Raw genomic sequence first — 5,573 nt, forward strand, 5'->3', positions numbered from 1 at the left:
TGCCTTTGCAAGCCCCTTCACTAGTGGATCTACACGTGTTTTGAGAATTTCTGGTGAGCTTTATCCATGTTTTTTGTGCAATTCAGATTGATGACCATGTATGGATTTTACCATTGAGGGGGAACAATTCTAAAACCTTTTATGTTTCTGCATATCGACTCTTCTTTTCCACCACAAATGCTTTTTCCAGACGTGTCGCTCAAAGCATGAAAGAAGTGGTCTCGTGACCTAAACTGGTTGGGGGTCGTTAATGTGAATGATTCTCATGTCCTGCCCCTCGACCTGTCTCCCAAAGCATGAAAGAAGTGGTCTCGTAGCTTAAACCTGTTCATCTTGTCTACAATCTGCTGTCATTGGCGTCTTAGTCCCACATCACTGCATTTCCTAATTTTCTAAACTACCACCATTCATGTGCCGACCCCAGTAATTGGAATTATGTGTAGTTAGGGGAAGAAGTCAAGGTTAGGGGTGAAAAAAAAAAATTCAAGATCTGTTAAAAAAAAAAAAAAAAATGTTTTTACGATTATAGAGGTTGAAAGATGACGGGCTATTCCAAAACAGTTCGATTTTGATCGAGGCTTTCAGGTAGGGGCATTTCGGTCATTTTTATTTTCTCATTCTAGGAGACAACAGTCAAGTGTTAAAACGTTTGGGTATTTCAATGCTCAAATATTGACATGAGATATCCCTGAACGAAATCCCCTTTACTTTGGTCTTCTCTGATTATTAGTTGAAAATGACCTAAATGCCCCTGCTCTTCACACTTTAATCGAGAGTCCTTAATTTTTTTTTTTTTTTGAATCCGACTAACCTTACTTAGTAGGGGGGGAAAAAAAAGCATTATTAAGGCTCAATAAGAGGTTTTGTTTTTGACTGTGAATGAATATTAATAAAGTCTTTTTTACTTACTAAGTCACGAAAACACCAATCATTGTCAACATTAGAGTGAATATATTTTTTTTCTCTTTTAACCTTAAAATATCTTCTTCAACCTCATGAACAAAATAGGATTCTTTGAAAAGCGGAAGGCAGATTAGTAAAACAAGTTGAGGGTAAAAAAAATAAATGGTAAGGTGGATTTTCTTGGGTTGATGATAAGGGTATTTGGGTCAATTTTTATTGATCTTCTTCCATAGACTGAAAGCTAGGGATGTCCCATCATTATTTTTGAGGTTTCAGTTGGATGGACCCACCCACTAAATGATAAAAAGTTGGATTCAGTGATAAATATATTCTCAAACCTATTAACAGGAAATTATTAATCACGTTAAATGTTTATATATAATTCCACAATCAATCATTAAAAAATAAATTTCAAATCTAACTATCAATCATCAATAAAGTTGAATGTAAATGGTTAGTGGGCCCAGAAATATTTTAAAAGACACTATACATCAATTTTTGTTTGTTTGTTTAGAAATCCAACAGATTTCTGACTATGATGAGCTGTGCATGCCGATTGCCGAGGATCCCGTTAAAATAGTTTCCTAATTATGACAGTTCAAGAGTTGAGATTCGAAATAGGATCCCGTTAAAATAGTTTCCTAATTATGACAGTTCAAGAGTTGAGATTTGAAATTTAAAAAAAATAAAAAAAAAATATAAATATATATATATATATATATATATATATATATATATATATAAGAAATCAACCTCTTTAACTCATTCTTCTGTTCTAAGCAAATTAGTGGTTTGTAATCAAAGAATCATTCTTCTGTTCTAAGCAAATTAATGGTTTGTAATCAAAGAAAGAGAAGTATGGGTCGAAAAAAGATCTCAATAGAGAAAATAAACAATGCATCTTCCTTACAAGTCACCTTCTCCAAGAGACGAAACGGACTCTTCAAGAAAGCAAGCGAGTTATGTTTTCGAGGTGGTGCAGAAATCTCCATTATAGTTTTCTCACCCGCTGGTAAGCCTTTCTCCTTTGGTCACCCATGTGTTGATTCAGTCCTGAATCGGTTCCTAAACTCACACCAACTCATGAGTCCTCTCCTTCTAGACAACAATAATGGTTCTACTAGTGTTATAAGTGTGGAACAACAAGAACAGTATAGTGAGGTTGTTAGAAAATTGGAAGAAGAGAAGAAGAGAGGAGAGAGGATTAAAGAGTTGAGGAAGAAAGGTGAGTGGTGGGAAGCACCCATTGATGAGATGGGGTTGGATGAGTTGGAGGAGATGAGGGTGGCCATGGAAGAGATGAAGAAGAAAGTTGTGAAGAAAGCTGATGAGTTGTTGGTGAGAGGTTTTTTGGCTGATAATACTTTAGATGATGTGTTTGATCATAATGAGTCATTTTTTGGGTCAGACAACGCTATTTACTAGTATACAAGGATGCCTGTAGTAGTACCAAAATTTTGTTGGACCGAATGAGTATTAGATATAGTCTCAAGAGTTAATTTGTTGTTGTAAAAAATTTCTTTCTAATGATTTTGATTTCTGATTAGAGTTTTTTTTTTTTTTAAATTATTATTTATGAGGGAGGATCAATTTAGTTTCTTAAAGGAAGTTCATATAGTGTAGAAATGATCAATTTATTGATATAAATCCACTCTTCTCATGTCCTGCTCCTCGACCTGTCTCCTGAAGCATGAAAGAAGTGGTTTCGTAACTTAAACCTGTTCATCTTGTCTACAATCTGCTGTCATTGGAGTCTTAGTCCCACATCACTGCATTTCCCAATTTTCCAAACTGCCATCATTCATGTAATTGTAATTATGTGTAATTAGGGGAGGAAGTCAAGTTTAGGGGTGAAAAAAAAAATCAAGATCTGTCCAAAATTTTTTTTTTACGATTATAGAGGTTGAAAGATGAGGGGCTATTCCATTGCAGATCGATCAAGGCGTTTCAGTCATTTTCATTTGATCATTCTAGGAGACCACAGTCAGGTGTTAAAACTTTTGGGTATTTAAATTCTCAAATATTCACCTGAGATACCCCTGAATGAAAAACCCCTTTACATTGGTCTTCTCTGAATATTAGTTGAAAATGATCTAAATGCCCCTGCTCTTCACACTTAATCAAGAGCCCTTAATTTTTTTTTAGTTCAGCTCATCTCGAGGTTTTGTTTTGACTGTGAAAGAGTATTAGTAAAGTCCTTTTTGCTTACTAGCTTAGTCACGAAAACACCAATCAACATTAGAGTGAAATTTTTTTTTTTTTTTTGGCTCTTCAACTTCATGAACAAAATAGGATTCTTTGAAAAGGGGAAGGCAGATTAGTAAAACAAGTTGAGAGTAAAAAAAAAAAAGAGGCTGTACAGGTTAAAAGTACTTTTACCTTAATGATCGAAAAGCTTGTGGAAGGTGGTTGATGATAAGGGTATTTGGGTCAATTTTTATTAATCTTCTTCCATAGACTGAAATCAAGGCATGTCCCATCATTATTTTTCAGGTTTTAATTGGATGGACCCATCCACTAAATGATAAAAACTTGGATTCAGTGATAAATATATTCTCAAACCCATTAACAGGAAATTATTAATCACGTTAAATGTTTATGTATAAATCCACAATCAATCATTAAAAAATAAATTTCAAATCTAACAATCAATCATCAATAATGTAAATGGTTAGTGGGCCCAGAAATATTCTAAAAGAAACTGTACATCAATTTTTGTTTGTTCGTTTAGAAATCCAACAAATTCTGATTTTGATGAGCTGTGCATGCGATTGCCGAGGATCTCGCATCAAACACTGATTCGTACGTGTGGCAATCAGTTATGACAGCTAAGTACCAACATCAACAATGGGATCCTAAAGATTCTCTCCTCCATTAAAAAAAAAATGACACGTGTTTTTGAGTTGATTCGGAAAGTTTATTATAACTAGAAGTATTAGGGAGAGTCAGCTAGAAATGATCGAGTTTCGATTCCACTAAGTTGAGTTTTGAGTTGACACAACGAGGTATAAAAAACTATGGCTGGACTCATTAATTTTATTGGGTCACGAATTATAACCATAGTTTTATTGGAGGGTTAGTCCATCAAATTATGATATAAAATTTTGGGATTCACATTACTGGTAGGCACATCCTCTAATAAGCACATGCTAACTCCCATTAACTAGATTTTGACATTTTATTGACATATAACTATTATATGATAACTATTGCACACCACATTTTATTTAAAAAAATATCTCAGAGTATGATTAAAACGTCACGAGTTATTATTAACCATTTTGAAAACCTATAAAAATACATAAAAACAAAAAAAAAAGCAAAAAGTATGTAACATCATGTTAAAATTCTTATGTACTCTGCAAAAATTAAGACTTACTTAATTATTGTAATGTACTCGTAAGATTCCTAAGAGAAAGAAATTAAGGGTAGGATATCATTGGCATGTAGGGCTTAAAATGGGTCTAGTTCGAGCCGAATATGAGTATATCTATATCCAAGTTTTTATCCGGATCTAAATGTGACTCGAATCCTATTAGTTAAAATCATATTCCGAATCATTTGACTTTCACTAAATCTATATCCGGATCCGATTTGTTTGAATTAATTAATTTGGATCGATCGAATAATTTCAAACTATTCAAAGTTATTTCAAGCAAATTGTTGGTCAAAAGGTGATTTTAAATGAAGATTTCTTCCTTTTTAAAGGGAGGTCTTAGTCATTGTGCCTAACACTTTTTGGTTGGAAAAAAATACTTTGAAAAAAATAAAAATATAACTTACAAAAATAATATATCATTCAGATTTAAATGAATATAGGGATGAATCCGTCTTCAACCTGAATCAAGAGACATCAATCCATATCCAACCTAAATTTGGATATACTTAAAGAAACCAAACCATTATATTTGGATTTGGATCACTTGGATTTTGGATAAAATCCAACCCATTTTAAGCCTTATTAGCAAGAGAAGTTCATAGAGACAAAGGGTCGAGCGACAAGGTTCACAATCCACTATGAATCATGATAATTTGAATCACCAGTTGGCATACTCAAATGACTCCATGATGTGGGATCTAAACACCTCGGGATACATGATTTCACTTCCTGATAAAATGTGTATCCCGAGGGTATCAAATATCCCAAGGGTATCGTGTATCCCGATGCGTACATATCTACGGTTCTCAAACTTGTCCACATCATGGAGCCGATTGAATATGCCACGCGGGTAGTTATATTATCAGGACTCATAATTGAATAACTCAATCGAGTGTCTAACCCAACTTGGTGTATTTTCAAATAGACCTGAATGAGTTGACAAGTTGACTTGATTAATTCCAAACTGACTTTCCAAATTGGTTAATTTGTCCGAGTTTTGCATACATGTCACCTCATAAACCAACCTGTTCAAGTCGATATAGACGAGTTTTGAGTCCAACCAACGACTTTTAAAACTATGTTCATGAATTATGATTTTATGACAGCTAACACGAGAATGGGATCTCAAAAGATTTTCTCCTTCCCGTTAAAATATTATCTTTTACTTCCTAATTATGACACTTAAAGAGTTTAGATTTGAAATTAAAAAGAAAAAAAAAATCATATAAAGAAATAAACCTCTTTAACTCTGATTCTTCTGTTCTAAGCAAATTAATGGTTTGTAATAAAT

General features: G+C 33.6%; 1 pseudogene; it reads left to right on the top strand.

The window, feature by feature from the left end:
• The first annotated feature begins 1,761 nt into the window (after nt 1-1,761).
• On the top strand, nt 1,762-2,328 carry LOC147395790 (agamous-like MADS-box protein AGL61 pseudogene; annotated as a pseudogene).
• The last annotated feature ends 3,245 nt before the right edge of the window (nt 2,329-5,573 follow it).

This window comes from Akebia trifoliata, chromosome 8 (genome assembly GCF_017979445.1).
Source record: "Akebia trifoliata isolate Shusen 1 chromosome 8, ASM1797944v1, whole genome shotgun sequence".
In the NCBI taxonomy this organism is placed as follows: Eukaryota; Viridiplantae; Streptophyta; class Magnoliopsida; order Ranunculales; family Lardizabalaceae; genus Akebia; species Akebia trifoliata.